Source organism: Chlorocebus sabaeus, chromosome X, assembly GCF_047675955.1.
Source record: "Chlorocebus sabaeus isolate Y175 chromosome X, mChlSab1.0.hap1, whole genome shotgun sequence".
Taxonomy (NCBI): domain Eukaryota; kingdom Metazoa; phylum Chordata; class Mammalia; order Primates; family Cercopithecidae; genus Chlorocebus; species Chlorocebus sabaeus.
The window spans coordinates 59,721,101-59,744,804 of record NC_132933.1 but is presented as its reverse complement, the minus strand read 5'-3'; the positions used below and the strand labels follow the sequence as shown (position 1 = coordinate 59,744,804).

The window sequence follows — 23,704 nt, the reverse complement described above, 5'->3', positions numbered from 1 at the left end:
AACTTTAGTTTTTTCCAGTTCTGTGAAGAAAGTCATTGGTAGCTTAATGGGGATGGCATAGAATCTATAAATTACCTTGGGCAGTATGACCATTTTCACAATATTGATTCTTCCTATCCATGAGCATGGAGTGTTCTTCCATTTGTTTGTGTCCTCTTTTATTTCATTAAGCAGTGGTTTGTAGTTCTCCTTGAAAAGGTCCTTCACATCCCTTGTAAGTTGGATTCCTAGGTATTTTATTCTCTTTGAAGCAATTGTGAATGGGAGTTCATTCATGATTTCGTGCTCTGTTTGTCTGTTATTGGTGTATAAGAATGCTTGTGATTTTTGCACTTTGATATTATATCCTGAGACTTTGCTGAAGTTGCTTATCAGCTTGAGGAGATTTTGGTCTGAGACGATAGGGTTTTCTAAATATATAATCATGTCATCTGCAAACACAGACAATTTGACTTCCTCTTTTCCTAATTGAACAACTATTATTTCTTTCTCTTGCATGATTGCCCTGGCCAGAACTTCCAACACTATGTTGAATAGGAGTGGTGAGAGAGGGCATCCCTGTCTTGTGCCAGTTTTCAAAGGGAATGCTTCCAGTTTTTCCCATTCAGTATTACATTGGCTGTGGGTTTGTCATAAATAGCTCTTATTATTTTGAGATATATTCCATCAATACCGAATTTATTGAGAGTTTTTAGCATGAAGGGCTGTTGAATTTTGTCAAAGGCCTTTTCTGCATCTATTGAGATAATCATGTGGTTTTTGTCTTTGGTTCTGTTCATATGCTGGATTACGTTTATTGATTTGCATATGTTGAACCAGCCTTACATCCTAGAGATGAAACCCACTAGATCATGGTGGATAAGCTTTTTGATGTGCTGCTGGATTCAGTTTGCCAGTATTTTACTGAGGATTTTTGCATCAATGTTCATCAGGGATATTGGTCTAAAATTCTCTTTTTTTGTTGTGTCTCTGTCAGGCTTTGGCATCAGGATAATGTTGGCCTCATAAAATGAGTTAGGTAGGATTCCCTCTTTTTCTGGAATAGTTTCAGAAGGAATGGTACCAAGTCTTCCTTGTACCTCTGGTAGAATTGAGCTGTGAATCTGTCTGGTCCCGGACTTTTTTTGCTTGATAGGCTATTAATTATTGCCTCACTTTCAGAACCTGCTATTGATATATTCAGGGATTCAACTTCTTCCTGGTTTAGTCTTGGGAGAATATATGTGTCCAGGAATTTATCCCTTTCTTCTAGGTTTTCTAGTTTATTTGCATAGAGGTGTTTACAGTATTCTCTGATGGTAGCTTGTATTTCTGTGGGGTTGGTGGTGATATACCCTTTATCAATTTTTATTGCATCTATTTGATTCTTCTCTCCTTTATTCTGTGTTAGTCTTGCTAGCGGTCTATCAATATTATTGATCTTTTCAAAAAAACAGCTCCTGGATTCATTGATTTTTTGAAGGGATTTTTGTGTCTCTATCTCCTTCAGTTCTGCTCTGATCTCAGTTATTTCTTGCCTTCTGCTGAGCTTTTGAATGTGTTTGCTCTTGATTCTCTAGTTCTTTTAATTGTGATGTTAGGGTGTCAATTTTAGATCTTTCCTGCTTTCTCTTGTGGGCATTTAGTGCTATAAATTTCCCTCTACACACTGCTTTAAATGTGTCCCAGAGATTCTGGTATGTGGTATCTTTGTTCTCATTGGTTTCAAAGAACATCTTTATTTCTGCCTTCATTTTGTTATGTACCCAGTAGTCATTCAGAAGCAGGTTGTTCAGTTTCCGTGTAGTTGAGTGGTTTTGATTGAGTTTCTTATTCCTGAGTTCTAGTTTGATTGCACTGTGGTGTGAGAGACAGTTTGTTATAATTTCTGTTCTTGTACATTTGCTGAGGAGTGCTTTACTTCCAATTATGTGGTCAATTTTGGAATAAGTGCGATGTGGTGCTGAGAAGAATGTATATTCTGTTGATTTGGGGTGGAGAGTTCTGTAGATGTCTATTAGGTCCACTTGGTGCAGAGTTGAGTTCAATTCCTGGATATCCTTGTTAACTTTCTGTCTCGTTGATCTGTCTAATGTTGACAACGGGGTGTTAAAGTCTCCCATTATTATTGTGTGGGAGTCTAAGTCTCTTTGTAGGTCTCTAAGGACTTGCTTTATGAATCTGGGTGCTCCTGTATTGGGTGCATATATATTTAGGATAGTTAGCTCTTCTTGTTGAATTGATCCCTTTACCATTATGTAATGGCCTTCTTTGTCTCTTTTGATCTTTGTTGGTTTAAAGTCTGTTTTATCAGATACTAGGATTGCAACACTTGACTTTTTTTGTTTTCCATTAGCTTGGTAGATCTTCCTCCATCCCTTTATTTTGAGCTTATGTGTGGCTCTGTACGTGAGATGGGTCTCCTGAATACAGCAAACTGATGGGCCTTGACTCTTTATCTAATTTACCACTCTGTGTCTTTCAATTGGAGCATTTATCCCATTTACATTTAAGGTTAATATACTTATGTGTGAACTCGATCCTGTCATTATGATGTTAACTGGTTATTTTGCTCATTATTTGATGCAGTTTCTTCCTAGCATTGATGGTCTTTACATTTGGCATGTTTTTGCAATGGCTGGTACTGGTTGTTCCTTTTGATGTTTAGTGCTTGCTTCAGGAGCTCTTGTAGGGCAGGCCTGGTGGTGACAAAATCTCTCAGCCTTTGCTTGTCTGTAAAGGATTTTATTTCTCCTTCACTTTTGAAACTTAGTTTGGCCGGATATGAAATTCTGGGTTGAAAATTCTTTTCTTGAAGAATGTTGAGTATTGGCTCCCACTCTCTTCTGGCTTGGAGAGTTTCTGCTGAAAGACCTGCTGTTAGTCTGATGGGCTTCCCTTTGTGGGTAACCCGACCTTTCTCTCCAGTGGCCTTTAACATTTTTTCCTTCACTTCAACTTTAGTGAATCTGACAATTATGTGTCTTGGAGTTGCTCTTCTTGAGGAGTATCTTTGTGGCGTTCTCTGCATTTCTTGAATTTGAATGTTGGCCTGCCTTGCTAGGCTGGGGAAGTTCTCCTGGATAATATCCTGCAGAGTGTTTTCCAAGTTGGTTCCATTCTCTCTGTCACTTTCAGGTACATCAATCAGATGTAGATTTGGTCTTTTCACATAATCCCATATTTCTTGGAGGTTTGTTCATTTCTTTTTACTCTTTTTTCTCTAAACTTCTCTTCTCACTTCATTGCATTCATTTGATCTTCAATCTCTGATACTCTTTCTTCCAGTTGATCGAGTCGGTTACTGAAGGTTGTGGATTTGTCACGTAGTTCTCGTGTCATGGTTTTCATCTCTGTCAGGTAGTTTATGGACTTCTCTGAATTGTTTATTCTAGTTATCCATTCGTCAAATCTTTTTTCAAGGTTTTTAGTTTCTTTGTGCTGGGTTTGTAGTTCCTCCTTTAGCTCTGAGAAGTTTGATCAACTGAAGCCTTCTTCTCTCAACTCGTCAAAGTCATTCTCTGTCCAGCTTTGTTCCGTTGCTGGCGAGGAGCTGCATTCCTTTGGAGGGGGAGAGGTGCTCTGATTATTTGAATTTTGAGCTTTTCTGCACTGCTTTTCCCCCATCTTTGTGGTTTTATCTACCTTTGGTCTTTGATGATGGTGACGTACAGATGGGGTTTTGGTGTGGATGTCCTTTCTGTTTGTTAGTTTTCCTTCTAACAGTCAGGACCCTCAGCTGCAGGTCTGTTGGAGTTTGCTTGAGGTCCACTCCAGTTAGGCTACTCCCAGTTAGGCTCTACCAGTTAGGCCACTATGGGATTAGAGACCCACTTGAGCAGGCAGTCTGTCCGTTCTCAGATCTCAACCTCTATGCTGAGAGAATCAGTACTCTCTTCAAAGCTGTCAGACAGGGACATTTACATCTGCAGAGGCTTCTGCTGCTTTTTGTTTAGCTATGCCCTGTCCCCAGAGGTGGAGTCTACAGAGGCAGGCAGTCCTCCTTGAGCTGAGTTGGGCTCCACCCAGTATGAGCTTCCTAGTCTCTTTGTTTACCTACTTAAGCCTCAGCAATGGCAGGCGCCCCTCCCCCAGTCTCGCTGCCACCTTGCAGTTAGATCTCAGACTGCTGTGCTAGCAATGAGGGAGGCTCCGTGGGTGTGGGACCCTCTGAGCCAGGTGCGGGATATAATCTCTTGGTGTGCCGTTTGCTAAGATCCTTGGTAAAGCGCAGTATTAGGGTGGGAGTGACCCGATTTTCCAGGTGTTGTGTGTCACAGTTTCCCTTGGCTAGGAAAAAGAATTCTCTTACCCCTTGTGCTTCCCAGGTGAGGAGATGCCTTGACCTGCTTTGGCTCTCACTCACTGGGCTACACCCACTGTCCTGCACCAACTGTCCAACACGCCCCAGTGAAATGAACCCAGTACCTCAGTTGGAAATATAGAAATCACCCATATTCTGTGTCGCTCATGCTGGGAGATGGAGACTGGAGCTGTTCCTATTCGGCCATCTTGGCGCCCCCTCATCTCTTGGTTTTTAAATTCTTCATATGCAGTTTCTCATTTCTAAATTTGCTTAAGTATTATTTTATTATTTTTCTGAGTTAGATCAGTGTATTAGTCCATTCTCATGTTGTTAATAAAGGCATACCTGAAACTAGGTAATTTATAAAGGAAAGAAGTTTAATAAACTCACAGTTCCAGATGGCTGAGGAGGCCTCACAATCATGGTAGAAGGTGAAAGAGGAGCAAAGGAACATCTTAAATGGCATCAGGCAAGAGAGTGTGTTCAGGGAAACTACCCTTTATAAAACCATCAGATACCCTGAAATTTACTCACTATCATGAGAAGAGGCTGGGAAAAACTCATCCCCATGATTCAATTGCCTCCTACCAACTCCTTCCCATGACACACGAGAACTATGGAAGCTACAATTTAGGATCAGATTTGGGTGGGGACACAGCCAAATCATATCATTCCATCCCTGACCCATCCCAAATCTCATATCTCATATCTTCATATTTCAAAACTAATCATGCCTTCCCAAATGCTCCCCAAATTCTTAACTAATTTCATTATTAACTCAAAAGCCCGTAGTCCAAAGTCTCACCTGAGACAAGTAAAGTTCCTTCTGCCTATGAGCCTGTTAATTCAAAAGCAAGACAGTTACTTCTTAGATACAATTGGGTACAGGCATGGTAAATATACTCATTCCAAATGGGAGAAATTGGCCAAAACAAAAGGAGCTAAAGGCTCCCTGCAATTCCAAAATCCAGCAGGGAAGTCAAATCTTAAAGCTCCAAAATGATCTAATTTTACTTCATATCTCACATCCAGGTCATGCTGCTGCAAGAGGTGGGCTCCTGCAGACTTGGGCAGCTCCACCCATGTGTTGTTGCAGGGCACAGGCCCCCTTCTAGATAATTTTATAGAATGGCATTGTCAGCAGCTTTTTCAGGCCCACGGTGCAAGTGGTCAGTGAATCTACTTTTCTGGGTTCTGGAAGATGGTGGCCCTCTTCTTACAGCTCCACTAGGCACTGCCCCAGTGAGGACTCTGTGTGGGGGCTCCCACCCCACATTTTCCTTCTACGCTGCCCTACCAGAGGTTCTCAATGAGAGCTCCACTCCTGCAGGAAACTTTTGCCTGGATATCCAGACATTTCCATTCATTCTCTGAAATCTAGGCAGAGGTTCCCAAACCTCAGTTCTTGTCTTCTGGGCACCTACAGCCTCAACACCATGTGGAAGTTGCCAAGGCTTAGGGTTTCATGCTCTGAAGCCATGGCCTAAGTTGAACACTGGCCTTTTTTAGCCATGGCTGGAGTGGTTGTGATTCAGGGCACCAAGTACCTAGCCTGCCCACAGCAGGGGGACCCTGAACCCTCCCCAGGAAACCATTTTTTCCTCCTAGGCCTCTGGGCCTGTGATGGGAGAGGCTGCGCCAAAGGTCTCTGAAATGACTGGAGACATTCTCCCCATTGTTTTAGTGATTAACATTCAGTTCCCTGTTATTTATGCAAGTTTCTGCAGCAGGCTTGAATTTCACCTCAGAAAATGAGTTTTTCTTTTCTATTGCATCACCAGGCTGCAAATTTTCCAAAGTTTTATTCTCTGCTTCCTCTTGAATGCTTTACTGCTTAGAAATTTCTTCTGACAGATACCCTAAATAATCTCTCTCAAGTTCAAAGTTTCACAAATCTCTAGCACAGGTGCAAAATGCCACCAGGCTTTTTGTTAAAGCACAACAAGAGTCACCTTCACTCCAGTTCCCAACAAGTTCCTCATCTCCATCTGAGACCACCTCAGCCTGGACTTTTTTGTCCATATCAGTATCAGAATTTTGTTAAAAGCCATTCAACAGTCTCTAGGAAGTTCAATACTTTTACATATTTTCCTGTCTTCCTTTGATTCCTGCAAACTGTTCCAATCTCTGCCTGTTACCCATTTCCAAAGTCTCTTCCACATTTTTGGGTATCTTTACAGCAGTGCCCTACTACCTGGTACCAATTTACTATATGAGTTCATTCTCACAATGCTAATAAAGACATAAGCGAGACTGGATAATTCATAAAGGAAATTGTTTTAATGAACTCACAGTTACACATGGCTAGGAAGGCCTCACAATTGTGGCACATGGTGAAGGAGAAGCAAAGGCACATCTTAGATGGCAGCTGGCAAGAAAGCATGTGCAGGGGAACTGCCCTCTATAAAACCATCTGACCTCGTGAGCCTTGTTCACTATCATGAGAACAGCATGGGAAAAACCCACCCCCATGATTCAATTACTTCCCACTGGGTCCCTCCCATGACACATGGGGATTTTGCGAGCTGCAATTCAAGATGAAATTTGGGTGGGGACATAGCAAAACCATATCAATCAGTCATGGGTGAATTTATTTTTACAGAAACAACAATTGCTTTTGGTTTATGTATCAATTTTATAAGATTGTAACTATTTTTTTTAATCTGAAATAACTTGTTCCTATTTTTGTTGGGTCATTTTGTTGTTATTTTCCTAAATTATTGAAAAAGATATTTGGTTCGTTAATATTTCAAAAATTACAGAGTGATTAAAATTATTGGTTTTATACTCAACACAGTTTTAGATACTTAAGTAAAAATTTTTTGTTCCTTAAATTGCATTAACAATGACAAATATATATAGACTGACTCTATTGAATTTACCTTGAGGCACTATGGTTATTATTAATAATAAAAACATTAATAAATAATTTTTGAGTGTCAATTATATTCAAGCATTACTTATTTTACTTAATCTTTTCAACAGTCAGTGAGATGATTTAAATTTATCGGTCCTCATTTATACATAAATAATGAAATACTTAGAGAAAGAAAGGTACTTGCTCAAAGTGATGCAACTAGTGAGTAGCAGAGCTAAGAACCCAAGACTTTCTGACTCCAAAGCTCACAATTTTAACTAGTACTTTTTGCTGCCAAGTCTATTCAAATGACATAATTATATCAAGATGGGAAAAGGAGATAGGGCAAATATATATTGAGAAGTTATTTGGAAACAATATATGCTATGCATTTTCCATTTGTTGTCTTTTAAATGCAGCAATATGATGTGCTTGATTGACCTCATATTAATATCAGTATAATCTTTGAAATTGTTCCTACTATCCTATTGACATTAATCTAATTTTATCAAAATATATAGGTCTTTGGAAATACTTTCAACTTGAAGGAAGAAAACTTTCTGTCTGTTACTTCATCTTACTTTTCTCTGATTGTATTATAAATGAACAAAAATGCTTCTTAGGACAACCTGAATAAAGTCAAGTTAGATGAAACTGGGGACATGGGAATTGTGAAATATTATTCAATCTTGAGTGCTTGATAAGTGAATATGTGTGCGCCAAGGAACAGAATATAATAAATGCCTTAGGAAAGCTAATTTTTAAGTAAAGCTTAAAGAATTCAGATGAAAATGCTACAAAAAAAAAATACGGTAGAAAGGAAAAGTATTGAAGAAAGTGGAATTAGGCAGCTATTGGCATTCATCCCAGTAAATTCTAAGTAAATAAAAGGGTGGCAAGCACAAGGTGGTAAAATTAGAATTTAAATAAGAAGGATTATCAAAGACTCAGCACACAGAATTAATAAACTGTATCAAAGTATGCATCAAGGACAGAACTAGGTGAAGTATATCTATAAAATAAGTAAAGATAAAGCTTAACAATGTATTAAAAATACTATGCAGTACAAGGTATATTGTACCTTTGGCTAACATCCAGAGTCTTTGGGCCATATAAAGAACAATCATAAATAATTCTGAACCTATGTTATAAAATATGAGAGCCACTAGCTATATAGGGCTATTAAACACTTAAAATGTGTTAGTAGCTGGCATTAATTGATGTGTGCTGGAAGTATAACATACACACAACACTTTGAAATCCCAGTAGAAAAAAACAGGACAAAATATCTCCTTAATATTTTTATTTAATTAATGTTGAAATAATGTTTTAAATATATTGGGTTATAATATATTATTACAATATGTTTAAAAATAATCTTTTTTTTTACTTTTTAATATGGCTAATATGTTACTTGTATTACATCTCTGTTGAACAACACTGTCCTAGGCCAACACACACACACACACACACACACACACACACTCAAACAAAAAAAACCCCACAAAAATAATACTATCAATTAACTCTGATCCAGTATCTAGGCTTTATTTTCAATGATATCTATTAAAGATTACTATTTTAGAGTTTATTAAGGCTCTCAGATTACACAAATTATCTTTTTACATAGCTCAAATCAAAAATTATTAACACTCCATTATATATGTCTACATAATAAAAAAACAATTTATTGGGGAAAAAATAAAATGGAACAGATGGTTTTCACTGGTATGACTCAATAAACAAACTAGATTCATCTACAAAAATATTAAAATTTTGCTTTAGAATTATTGCATTTGATTTAATTAATGATAAAGTATGACATGTAATGATTAAATATTTATTTAATTTGAAATAATTTGTCAAAGCCTTCATAATAATTGAGCATAATGTAACATTGTCATCAGCTCTGTTCTTTCCCTACTTTATATTGGCCACAAAAAAAGAACATGCAATTGGAGAAACAATCAGGTTTCATTCAGTGGCCAAAGAATGGAGAAGTAGAGCTCACGCTCAAAAGGCACCTTCTCTTTAGGCAATGGCAGGGAGTTATAAAGGCAATGGGAGTTATAAAGAGTAAGATGCAGGGTGAGAGAAGTATGTCGACATGTATGGAGAGGAGTTCCAGGAACACAGGCATAGTTCATAAACATACTACTTTATACATCACATGTACACAAAATGTCAGGGGTCTTCCCTCAGGGGAGAGTTTTCAGTATTATCATGATATATTAGTGACTTAAAGATAACTGGAAGTCACCTGCTATGGTATGCACCAGTTTTGCCTGGGTCTGGACTCCCTCCGATATCTGACAGAGGGTCATGAGGCCACGTGTGACACTCAGGTCATCTGGTTTTCTTTAGCATCTGTGCCTACAGATAAAAATACTAAAGAGAAACTGTTGAAGACCAGGCTGTCCTGATAACAATACTTTCTATTTATTTGTTAAGGGTTCAGGCATCTGTTAAGCATGTTAATGAAAGCCAGGTTTCTTCTTAAGGTAGATTACATTATGACTAACTGAAACTTCCTTTGTTGGATTTTCAGATATATCATACAGGACCATATATCCTAGTCTTCATAAAGTGGATATTTGTCTTCGCAGCATCTATTCTATCCCTCCCTCATTTTGTGGCAGCCATGAAATTTGGATGGGATTGATGTTCATCATAGGGATGAGCACTGAGAGCTATAATCCAGTTAGCATAATCTCACTTCCTCTGCAATACCAATTAAATTATGTATAGTCAGTAACCCTGATCCAAAATAATAAATGTGTAGTATTTTTCTGGGCACCATGATTGGTTCAGATTGGTTCAGAATAAAATACAGGACTTTCCTACAAAGATGTAGCATGGTGATGTAAATTCTGTAACTGCTATAGCCATTTTGCTACAATGATGAAGAATAGCCTGAAAACAATTGCAACACATGGAGAGTGGCAGCATTGAGAAAAATCACAGAAAAACTAAGCTAGAGGCCTAATAAAATTATGCCTGAAATCTTACCTCTAGGCTTTTTCAACTACATTTTGTCAATACATTTCGTTCATTGTTCAAAACAATTTGAGTTTGAGTTTTCTGTCCCTTGCAATCAAAAGCATTTAAACATGAGTATTTATAGTTACTATGTGTTGGAAACATTTCAAATTCTCTCTTACTATGAAATATACATTATTGCTAACCATAGTCACCATGGAACTTTAGAACTTCTAACTGTACCTTTGTACCCACTAACCACCCTGTCTTTATCCCCTCTTCCCACCCACTCAGTCTTTCAAATCTCTGTGATAAATACCCCACATACCTTGATTTGATCATTACACATTCTATACGTGTAACAAATACTCATGTGTACCCCATAAATATGTAAAATACTATGTATCAATTTAAAAAGAGATTTTAAAAACTTGTAAAAAGCATTTAAACTAAAATATCTATAGTTTTTTCTTAATTTATTTTTATATTTTTTGTAAATATTTATCTGGCTGTTTGATCTAATTTCTAACTAGTCTTTCCCAATATCAGAGCTTTCTGTATTTTCTCTCTGCCCTGTCTTCTTCATTTTAATCTCCCTGTTCTTTGTAATTTGGAATGAATATTCACATATAAAAATATTTGTTTGAGATGTAGTTAGAAGACCCTCAGTCAATTACCATTTGACATGACTATATTTAATCTTTAGATTCCTCTCTCTCTCAAAATTTTGGTCAGTCGTGGTGGTCTGTTCATAATTAGGCAACATTTTGCTTGAGTGAATCTTCATAACTGAAGAGTAACATTATGATAGTTGAATTGGCTTTTTGAGATGGCAAAATACATAGTTTGATATTATTGTTTGCTTATTATCAGATTTGATTTTTATATGTCACTGGGATTACTATGAAATTCATTTTTATGTCTAATAAAATGTTCAAAACATTAGACTTACCAAGTCTTTCTTTGAATCCAGTTTTAAGCATGTATATCCATGCTAATACAGATGTCTTTCTGTCTATATGCTCATATCCTTTCTCTTGCATGTAGTCTTACACATTCTATCTATAGCTCCAGTTCTATGCCTCCCTGAGCTATGTTTTTTTAGTCCATGCAAACTCACCTGATGCTGCTGCTACTCACAAATGACTCTTCTGTTGCCATCAGTCTCTGTTTGTTATTAGCCGTACATGGATTCAAACATAGAAGTCAATTTTTTATAGTATATTCAATATATATTGTGAAGCATTATTTATATAACCCACATAATACTCGACAAGAATGAATAACAGTAAATACAAGAAGTATTATATCCTACAGGAAGTTTTGTGGCACTTTGCATTAAATGATCTCGTAACCATTTTCACACACTGTGAATGATCTCTTTTTACTTCAGACACCATTAGAATGTTTACAGCTTAGCAGGAATCATGAACATTAAGAAAATACAGATAAATACTTAAAGCAATTGGATCAGAGTCAGCACTGGAACATCATATAGCCATAACCCGGGTCTTCTAGATCTGTACTGTCTAATACAGTAGCCCGTATCCATATGTAGCTATTAAGCATTTGAAATATGGCTAGTCCAAATTGAGATTAGCTGAAAGTATAAAATAAACACTGTACTTTATAGACTTAGTATGAATAATAAAGAATGTAAAATAGCTCAGTAGTACATTTTATTAATTTCAAGATAAAATGATAATATTTCAGTTATGTTGGGTTAAGTAAAATTATTAAAAATTTATTTCACTTGCTTCTTTTTATTTGTTTAATAATACTATTAGAAAATACAAAATTATATATGTTTTTTCCATTATATTTTTATTGGACAGTGCTTTTCTATGGCATATTGAAATGGCCCAAGCCTTTCAATAGATATCCACTGCTTACAACTTGAAGCCTGAAGTCTGTATATGCAGCCTCTAAGTCACAGTAATAAGAATACTGAAGCAAGAAAAAAATCCTAGCAATAATCATGTGAGACTGAGGAATCCTTTTATAAGTTCCCCAGGTTTTAAGAACAACTGTCTTATAGTCATCCTCAACACACATTTTCATTTTCTTCATAGGTTTTCAAACTAAAGAACACCACTGAGGGATTGTTATAAAAGAAGCTTGTACCCGACAGGCAGGCTCTCCCTGACTTAGAGTTGAAAACAAAACTACTTAAGCAACCCTCCTTTACAACTTTACAACTATGGCTTTTTTTGGGGGGGGGGGGGAACGAAGTTTCACTCTTGTGGCCCAGGCTGGAGCACAATGGCGTGATCTCGGCTCACTGTAACCTCTGCCTCCCGGGTTTAAGTGATTCTCCTGCCTCAGCCTCCCATAACTATGGCTTTAAAAAGCACCTTGTCCATCAAGTAGGCTATAAGCACAGAAAATTGAGGTAAATGCCCTATACTGAAGTGTACCAACCTATATATACACATAGTAATACATATTACTTTACCATCACAGATATAGTTTAGAGCAACAAAATATTTCCCTAGAGAGATATCCTCACTCTATGACAAACTTTGCCTTAAACACAATCAGAATGGACACAGTAGACAGAAATAACAATTAACAAGAAATAACTCTCCAAGTAAATAAAAAATAAACTTGGAGAGAGAGCAGAGCAAGATGGCCAAATAGAAGCCTCCAATGATTGTTCCTGTACCACAGGAACACCAAATTGAACAACTATCCACACACAAAGAAAGTTCTTTCATAAGAACCAAAAATCAGGTGAACAATCACAGTACCTGCTTTAACTTCATATCAAAGAAATACGTAGGAAAACAAAGGGTAGGAAAGACAGTCTTAAATAGCCTCCACCACCCTTCAACCCCTCCTATGGCAGTGGCCATGTGTTCCAGAGAGAGAATCTGTGTACTTGGGGAAGAAAGAACACAGTTATTGTGAAACTTTGCATTGGAGCTCAGTGCTGCCCTGTCACAGTTGAAAGCAACATTTGGCAGAATGCAGTTGACACCCATGGAGGGGGCGTATAGACCAGCCCTAGACAGAGGGGAATCGCCCATCCCAGTGGTTGGAACCTGAGTTCTGGCAAGCTCTGCTGTCAAAGGCTAATGTACTCCGGGGTCCTAAATAAGTCTGAAAGGTAGTCTAGGCCACACGAAATGCAAATGCTGGGCAAGTCCTGGTGCTGTGCTGGGCTCAGAGTCAGTGAACTTGGAGTTCATGAGACCTAGTGAGATAGGAGCCAGGATGGCTAAGGGAATGCTTGGGTCACCCCCTGCAACCCCAACCCCAGGCAGTGCAGCTTAGAGCTACAGGAGAGACTCCTCCCCTCTGCTTGAGGAGAAGAGAGAGAACAGTAAAGTGGACATTGTCTTTTAACTTGGATACCAGCTCAGACACTGTAGGATAAAGTGACAAGCAGAGTTCCGAGGCCCCCATCCAAGGCCCTAGCTCACACAGGGTATTTCTAGACACACTGTGGGCCAGAAGGGAACATGCTACCTTGAAAGGAAGACTCACCCTGGTGGGATTCATGACCTGCTGACCAAAGTATCCTTAGGCCCTGAATAATCAGCAGGGGTAGCCAGGCAATACTCGCTGTAGGTCATGGGTGATAGAGCTGTTCTGGCTTCAGGTGTTACCCAGAACATTCCTAACTGTGGTGGCTAAAGGGAGACACTTCTTATGCTTGAGGAAAGGAGAGAAATGAGTAAAGGGGACTTTGTCGTGCAGCTTAGGTACCAACTCAGTAGCCTAGTGGAGTAGAGAATAGAGCAGGCCCATTGAGTCACCAAACATAGACCCTGGCTCTTGGACAGCATTTGTAGACTTGTCCCAGGCCAGACAGTTACCCACTACCCTAAAGGGAGAGACACAGGCCAAGCAGCATTCACCGCTGACTGACTGAAGAGCACTCGGGGGTGAGTAAATGTCAGCAGTAATCAGGCAGAACTTGTCATAGGCTGGGGTGATGGTGGCTATGGGGAGAGACTCCTCTGCTTGAGAAAAGGAGAGAGAAAAATAGGGAAGACTGTCTAGTGGCTTCAGTGCCAGTTCAGCTGCAATAGAATAGACCAACAGGTAGATGTCTAAGGTTCCAGACTCCAGTCCCTGACTCCTGGATGACACCTCCAGACATGCCCAGAGCCGGGGGAAACTCACTGTGCTTAAAAGAATGGCACAAGCATGGTTGACTTTAACACCTGTAGATGGTAGAACCCTAGGGCCTTAAGAGAAGATAGGGGGTAGCCAGGCAGTGGTCACTGCAGTACTTGGGTGAGACCCAGGGTTGTGCTGGCTTTGGGTCTGACCCAGTTCAGTTTCAGCGGTTATGCCCACAGAGTTGGTTGTATTACTCTTTTCCCACCTACGGGCAGCTTAGCATAGAGAGAGAGAGACTTCATTTTGTTTGAGTAAAATTAAGGCAAGAGAAGAATAGTTTCTGCCTAATTCAAGGAATTCCTAATCCAAGGAATTCTACCAGATCTTACCCAAGACCACCAAGGCAGTATCTCTATGAATCTTTAAGAGCCACAGTGTTGCTGGGCTTGAGGTGCCCCGTAAAGTAGATATAGCTGCAGCAAACAAAGTCTTAGTTCATAACATCCAAGTCCCTTTGAATACTTGGAAAGCCTTCCCAAGAAGGACAGTTACAAAGGAGTCTAGACTGTAAGGACTAAAATAAATACCTAACTCTTCAATGTCCAGACACAGACAAACATCTACAAGTATCAAGATAATTCAGGAAGACATAACCTCACCAAATGGCCTAAATGGAAAACTGAGCGCCAATATTGGAGAAACAAAGATATGTGACCTTCCAGACAGATAATTAAAAATAGCCATATTGGGGAAACTCAAAGATACTTAAGACAACATGGAGAAGGAATTCAGAATTCTATTACATAAATTGAGTAAAGAAATGGAAATAATTAAAAAGAATCAAGTGGAAATTCAGAGCTGAAAAATTCAAGTGACACACTGAAGAATGCATCAGAGTCTCTTAAGAGCAGAATTGAACTAGCAGAAAAAATAGCGAGCTTGAAGTCAGGCTATTTGAAAATAAAGAGTCAGAGGAGACAAAATGAAAACAATTAAAAAGAAGAATGAGGCATGCCTAAAACATTTAGAAAGTAGCCCCAAAGGGCAAATATAAGAGTTATTGGCCTTAAAAAGGAGGTAGAGAGAGAGAGATCAGGGTAGAAAGCTTATTTAAAAGGATAACAGAGAACTTAACAAATCTCAAGAAACATATTAGTATTCAAGTACAAGAAGGTTTAGAACACCCAGCAGATTTAATTCAAACAAGATGATCCCAAGACATTTAATAATCACACTCCCAAGGGCCAAGGATAAAGAAAAGAGTCTGATAGCAACAAGAGAAAAGCAACAAATAACACACAAATGAGCCCCAATGCTATTGGCAGCAGACTTCTCAGGAGAGTCCTAGTGCTAAACTAGGCTCAGAGCCAGTGGACTTGGGGGAGCACATGACCTACTTCAACACAAGTGGGTATGGCTGAAAGAGTGCTTTTGCCACATCTCACCCAATTCCCAGAGGCGCAGTTTGTGGATTCAAAAGACCCTTTCCTTCCACTTGAGTAGAAGAGAAAGAAGAGTAAACAGGCTTTGTTTTGAAGCTTGGATACGACATGAGTCACAGCAGTATAGTAAAGTCATGAGGCCCCCTTTTTAGGCACTAGCTCCCAGATGACATTTCTAGACACACCCTGGTCCAGAAGGAAACCCACTGCCTTGAAAAAAAGAACCCAGTCCTAGAAGGATCCATCACCTCCTCACTACAGTGATCTTGAGTCCCGAAAACCCAGTACCAATACCCAGGTAGTATGTCGTGGTCCTGGGTGAGACTCTGAGACTTGCTGGCTTCATATGAGACTCAGCACATTCCCAACTGGGATGACTATGGAAAGAGACTACTTCTGCTTCAGCAAAGCAGAGGCAAATGTAAAAGGAATTTTGTCTTTCACCTTAGGTACCAGCTCAGTCAAAAAGGTATAGAATACCAAGTGCCTTTCTTCTTAGAAGGCATTTATAGACTTGTCCTAGGCCAGAGTGGAGCCCACTGTCCTGAAAAGCCAGTCCCAGGCCAGGCAGCATTCACCTCAAGCTGACTGAAGAGACCATGGGCTTTAAGGCAATATTGGCAGTAGACTAGTAGTACTTCCTGTGGGCCACTGGTGGTGGCCATGGGGTGAGGTTTCTCTTCCTGTGGAAAGTGGAGGAAAGAATGGGAAGTACTGAGTTTTGTGGTTTAAGTACCTGCTCCGATTCAGTACAATAAAACACCAGGTAGATTTCTACGGTTTTTAACTCTAGTCCCTGGACGCTGATCACACCACTGGGTTCCTCCAGGGCCTGGGGGAACTCATTATTCTGAAGTAAAAGACAAATGCCTGGCTGGCATCATCACGTGCTGATTGTAGAGCCCAAGGGCCTTGGGTGAACATAAGGAATAACCAGTTAGTGGTTACAGTGGGCCTTGGGCGAGACCCAGTACTGTGCTGGCTTCAGGTCTGACACAGTGAAGTCCTGGGGGTGGTGGCCACAGGAGTGTTACTCTGTCCCCAGGTCTAGGTAGCTAAGAAGAGAAGGTGAGACTCTGCTTGTTTGGGAGAAAGAGAACAAAAGACTCTGCCTGATAATCCAAATAATTATTTGCATCTTATCAAAGATTATCCAGGTGGTGCCTCTAAGACTTTCCAAAAAACACTTTTTTACTCAGCTTGGGGTGTCCCCTAGTGCAGATATGGTTTAGATCACAAAACCCAAGTCCTTTTGAATACCTGAAAAGTCTTCCCAAGAAGAACATGTATTAATACAAACAGGCACAGACTGCAAAGACTACAATAAATACTTAACTCTTCAATACCTAGATAGAGATGAACATCGTAGGCATCAAGAAAACATGACCAGGAAAATATGACCTCATCAACTGACCAAAATAAAGAGATAATATTGGAGAAACAGAGATATGTGACTTTTGGGACAGATAATTCAAAATAGCTGTGTTGAGAAAAATCAAAGAAATTTAAGATAACACAGAAAAGGAACTCAAAATTTTATTAGATATATTTAACAAAGATACTAAAATAATTTCTTAAAAAATCAAGCAGAAAATCTGAAGTTGAGAAATGAATTTGAAACAATAAAGCATGTATCAGAGGATCTTAATAGCAGAAACAATCAAGCAGAATAAAGAATGAGTAAGCAGAAGAAAGAATGAGTGAGACAGGCTATTTGAAAATACAGTGAGAAGACACAAAATAAAAAAAGAATAAAAACAATGAAGCACACATACGGTATCTAGAAAATGGTCTCCAAAGAAAAAACCTAAGAGTTATTGGCCTTAAAGAGGATGTAGAGAAAGAGATAGGAGTAGAAAGTTTATTCAAAGGGATACTAACAGAGAACTTCCCAAACTTAGATAAAGATATCAATATCCTAGTACACGAAGGTTATAGAACACAAGCAGATCTAAGACAAAGAAGACTACCTAAAGGCATATAATAATCAAACTCTCAAAGATCAAGAATAAAGAAAGGACACTAAAAGCAACAAGAGAAGAGAGACAAATAACACACAATGGCACTCCACTATTTCTGGCAGCAGATTATTTAGTGGAAACTTTACAGGACATGAGAGAGTGGCATGGCATATTCACAATGCTGAGAGAGAAAACTTTTACCCTAGAACAGTCTATCAGTGAAAAATATATTTAAAACATGAAGGAGAAATAAAGAACTTCCCAAAGTAAAGCTGAAGGATTTCATCAACATCAGACCTGTCCCATAAGAAATGCTAGACAGTAGCTCAACCAGAAAGCAAAGGATGTTGTGAGCAGTAAGAAATTATCTGAAGGTCCAAAATTCATTGGTAATATTAAGAAAACAGAAAGACACAGAATATTGCACAAGTACATCTGTGGTGTGTAAACTACTGTTATCTTAAATAGAAAGACTAAATGATGAACCACTAAAAATAACTACAACAACTTTTCAAGACATAAACAGTACAATAATATATAAATAGTTACAACAAAAAGTTTAACAACAGGGAGACGAAGTTTTTATTTGTTTTGGTTTTGCTTGCTTTTTATGAAAACAGTGATAAGTTGTAATCAGCTTAAAATAATGAGTTATAAAATATTAATAGCAAACATTATGGTAAACTCAAATCAATAAACACAAAATGGGTGAACAAAAAGTAAAATGCAAGAAATAAAAGCATACCACCAGAGAAAATCACTTTCACTAGAAGGAAGGCAGAAAATAAGTAAAGAGGGAAGATAAAACCACAAAACAACCAAAGAACAAATAAAAATAGCAGGAGTAAGTGGTTAGTATAAATAATAACATCAAATGCAAATGAACTAAAGTTTTCGATAAAAAGCGATAGAGTGCCTGAATGGATGAAAAAGCAAGACCCTTTGATCTGTTGCCTGTAAGAAATATATCTCATTTATAAAGACATGGAGAATCTGATAATAAAAAAAAATGAAAAATGACATTCCATGCAAATGGAAACCAAAAAGAAGTGGGAGCAGCTTTACTTATATCACACACACACAAAATACATTTCGACACAAAAACTTCAAGAACAGATGAAGGAAGTCACTATGTAATGATAAAACAGTGAATTCAGCTAGAGGATGTAACAATTTTAAATGTATATGTACCAAACATTTGAGGCCAAGGTGGGTGGATTGCTTGAACCTAGGAGTTTGAGAGCTAGGGGAACATGGAGAAACACCCCTCTACAAAAAAAGTGTGTATATATATATACACACATATGTGTATATGTGTATATATGTGTGTGTGTGTGTGCGTGTGTATATATATAAAAAATTAGTTAAATGTTATATCACTCATCTGTAGTCCAAGCTACTTGGGAGGCTGAGGTAGGATGATTGCTTGAGCCCAGGAGTTGGAGACTGATGTGAGCTATGATCATGTGACTGCACTCCAGCCTGGGTGACAAAGGCAGACCCTGGCTCAAAAAAAAAAAAACTAGAATTTTATGTTTCCTTAGAATAAAGCCAACTGACAAACACAGATATCCTAAGACCCACCCTCAAAGTATTCCAGTACTTTTCTACTAGCTATCCTCAGTGCTTAAAAACCTTTCCCACCCTTTTTTTTTTTATAGCACAGTCAAGTTCAGACTGGGTTCTGACCTCCCTTCATTATTGCAATATTCTTGAATAACGTCTTCCTTACCTGTGTAACTTTATCCAGTGCAATTTCTGCTTTGACACTAATTCATATAATTGTTGAGAAGAATAAATGAGCTAATATACATAAGGCATTCAGTACAGCGCTTGGTCAATATTAAGTGCTCAGTAAATACCAGTTATTTTAAATACTACAATTGATGTAACTACTCACATATTGGCTGACACTTTTATTATCTGTAAAAATGTTTTCATTTTAGAGTACTGAATTAGTACTCATTCACAACAGCACATGTATTTATGTAGGTTTTTTTCTAGAATGTAGTATATTTGTATTTTAAAATTTAGTATAGATTCGGGAAGCGGATTTCAAACTTCCCAAAGAAGGTCTCTTCAATAAGAAGAAACCTCAACAACTGGTCTTAGAGAGTGGATTGAGTGAAGAAGTTATAAAGGAGTTCAAACTAAATTCCCAAACTTCTGCTTGAACAAGGTTAGCTCTACTTTTATTTGTTTTGTTAGCGGTGGCAGAGATCTGAGTTATCCCAATTTACTGGTGGTGAATCCATATACATCTGCAGCAACTTCAATTCTTGATTCCTCAGAAGAAAGAATTGGACTGAGGGGCATATATCATAAAAAGAGACCAAGGCAAGTTTCCTAGCAGAAGTGGAAGTTTACTTAAAAAGCTTTAGAACAGGAAAAAAAGGAAAGTTCACTTGGAAGAAATCCAAGAGGGTGCATGAAGGTTAAAGAGAGAGAGGGTCAAGTGCCCCATTTAACGATGATCCTAGGACTTTAATTAGCTCGCCTCTTTCCCATGAGTCTTCCCTTCGGGTGGGCTGCCTGCATGCACAGAGCCCACCTTACCCTTGTGAAATGAGCATGTGCAGCGTGTTTATGAAGTTGCATGCATGCCCATCTGAGGATTTCTTCCCTTTTCCCGTGGAGTGTATCCAGAATATCATGCTTTGCCATTTTCGTCTCTTAATGTGCATGCCCAGAAAGTTTCTTCTCCCTGGGGTCTGCCTTTAGTTAACACTTTAATGTTAATATTTGTGGACCATCAGGAAATGGTCTCTCCCTGGTGCTGGCTGCCAATTTATTACTTTTAGAGAGGCAATGCAATAACTGCTGAACCAACACCTGACATTTCTAGAGGGTAGTGGGAAGAAGAGCCCTCTCCTGCCTGACTCATTCCTAACTACCTTTAACCTTTTACACCTCAAGAGCCAAGACCCCTGAATTTTTAGGGGAGAATGAATGAAGGTCAGTTTTCCATAACTGCTTCCCACAGACAAAGGGGTGGTAGTGGTCCTGTGGGTCTTGGTCTCTCTAGCTGTCAGGGCAAGAGGGTCACTCCATGCACTGGTGAAAGCAGTATCCAGCCAGGTGCAAGAGAGACAGGGGCAGGATTTTGCCTCCTTCCTGTAAAAGGATGCCTCTTGATTATTGGGGGAATAGTATCCCTCACTGAGGATTATCTGGAGCTTAATGGCCTGAAGGTGAGAGGAGATAAACCAGGTTATTAGATTAGAAGACATGGACCAAAATGAAATAAGGGGGTGAGGACAGCTCTAAAAATCCCAAGGCTGTTGACACGCCCAGGTAACTGGTGGCTATGGTTATGCCTGCTAAGACTTTGGTGCATAGGGCTTGGCTTTGATTAGGTCCTTTGGTCTTATTTCCCCCAAAAAAGCAACCTCTGGGTTATGGGGACACCATTTACCTCCATCACCTGGAAAGATTTGGATGATAATTGCCCAGAATTAGAATATTGATCCAGATTTTTACATTACTCATCTCTCTTGTTTCTTCTGAGCTGCAGCCAGAGATCACTGGTTGGTTCATAGGAATAAGTGGGGTTAGGCTAAAATGCAGACAAATATTTAAAAACACCTGATGAGACTAGAATTTAACAACAGGTGTACCATAACTTTTGAAACATAATTGGTCTCCTCCAGTCTTTATTTTTGTTAAAAAAAGAAAAATAATTATAAGACTAGTTTGTTTATAAAATAAACTTTAGTCTTATTATACTTGGCCTGGCTATTTCCACGAAGCGCAACAGGAATCATTATTTTTCACATAGGCTTTTTAAATTTGTTTTGATGGAACTTTGTTCCATAAGGAATCTCAGGTAAGACTTTTTAAAAGCTGAGCTCATCCATAGGTTTGTACCCTCAAATGCCTATGAGTTTAAATTCCTCTCCTCTTGAGGTGCCAAGATAACTTGGGGCACCCGGGCCTGTTAGAAACTGACATTCTTTACTTACCACAGGTTAGCAATTCTGTACAGAGACTGTGTAGACAAGTTATGAGGCTAGTTTTTCAAAGGGGCTTTTACTGTCTCTATAAGCCTTAACTAAGGTTATGACATAACCACAAGTGTATGAGGTATTTTCAAAGAGGTGGCGAGCAATTTTTACAAGACTCAGGGTCTACAAAGGTACCTCTGAGAAAGGAAAATTCAAGAAGGGAGATCAGAAGTTGTTCATTGAGGGACAGGGAATACAGGGATTTTTACCATTTCTACAACTGGTTTGTACAGAGTGGAAAGCCAGAAATCAGACTGGTAGAAATTTTAATCTTTTATTTTGGAGGGAGGGGATGTCATTTGCCCCACCCAACAGGCTTATCTCTGTAGTGCTTATTCTACTCTTGGTTACAAAAGACATAACAGGCTAATCTGAGGACCTCCTGCACAGGGGTACTGGATTCTAAGACAGACTCTTGTAATTTCCTCCAAGTTTATTTTTAAGTCAAGCAGTTTAAGATTTAGGGAAATTAAACTTTTCCCAGTTTTAGGAAATGCATCTGAGGGCCATGTCCTGCAGTATGAAGATGCAATTTCCCATCTCCCACTGTGAAGAGAGAACATAGGAGACAAAAGAGGGAAAAGGAAAAAGAAGGTATCCCCTCTTTCTTCCATTGTTGATGGGGTATTCCTCATCATCCTGAATTCCAAGCTCAACCAGTCTTACCGTGTACCTTTGTTCTCATCTCACCACAATTACCCACTTGAGAATAGAGGAGATCCTTTTATCCCTGTTCCCATGGTAATCTGTCAGCTTGGGACAACAGTTCCTGGGCTCCATACTTAACCAGCCTTTGCCATGCACCGTCCTAGCCTTTTGTCTCTGTTCTATGGATCTCTTGCATATGTGACCTTGGACAAGCCCTGTCTCCAAGACCTTATAGTAACCCTCACTTGAAGTATTTTAGTAATAAAATGATCATCACTTTTCCTAGAAGCTTGTTTCTCTGTTAACTGCCACAGGGACTGGAATTCCCTCCCTTAGAATATGACTTTGAAGGCCTTGCTGCATGTTGAAATGGGTATGGAACTAATTAGAGAAATGGAGGCTATAGGAGCAAATGGAAGGAAGCAAGATGAATGCTCATGAAAAGCCTTCATATGCTTGCAAAAACAGCAGCCCTTGGATTCAAGAGATCGTTTGTTTGCCCTCCGGAACAAAAAGTCACGCAAAGCAGTAACCCTCAAAGTCTTAGGGCTTGAGTTTGGAATGTCTCCTCTTTCCAAAGCCCTACTAGCTTAAAAAGCAAGGGGGTGGAGTCCTTAAAGGGCCAGAGTGAAGGCCTATGCAGGCGGACAACCTGCTTTTCAAAAACTGTCAGAAAACTTAGCACTGGGGCATAACAGCAATGAAAAGCACATGGTGAGTTGTAAAAACTGGCAGGGCCAGAGTTCCAATTTGGTTCTGTCCTGGAAAAGAGGTGATTTTAGTTGAAAGAAAAAGCAAGGAAGAATTAAAGTTCACTGGAGCTAGTAGAAATAAATATAAACCTCAGGGAATATCTACAAGGAAGCCCACACGTTTACTGCCACACAAACACATAGAACTGTGGTGAGCAAATAACATGGAATGTGTGTTTAAGAAGTCTAGTGGCATGCAAAGTGAAAACAAAGAGGCAGATTTGCCCTCGAGGTAGAAGGTCTGGCAACCAGTGTGCAAAGCCATTTCAGAACACACATAGAGAAACCAAGAGACAGAGAGAGAGAGAAAACATTCATGGGGGTCAGATGTCTCCAGCCAAATAAGATGAGGGATAGAAATCTCTTGCCACTAGAAAGGTATCCAAGTCACGTGCACCAAATATGTTAGCAGTGGCAGAGATCCAAGTTACCCACAGTTACCACCGGAAATCTGTACACGTCTGCAGCAATTTCAGTTCTTGCCTCCTTAGAAGAAATAATTCGACTGAGGAGAATAAAGCAGAAAAAGAGACTGACACAAGGTTTAGAGCAGGAGTGAAAGTTTATTTAAAAGGCCTTAGAACAGAAAAGAAAGTTCATTTGGAAGAGATCCAAGAGAGTGCACGAACATTGAAGAGACAGAGGGTCAAGTGCTCCATTTAATCATGATCCTAGGACTTTTATTGGCTTGCCTCTTTCCCATGG

At 39.0% G+C, this 23,704-nt stretch overlaps 1 pseudogene; it reads right to left on the bottom strand.

Annotated features, from left to right (window-relative positions):
* The window catches only part of LOC103232955 (5'-nucleotidase domain-containing protein 1-like), a 37,955-nt pseudogene extending 17,696 nt beyond the window's left edge, over positions 1 to 20,259 (bottom strand).
* Between the last annotated feature and the right edge of the window lie 3,445 nt (positions 20,260 to 23,704).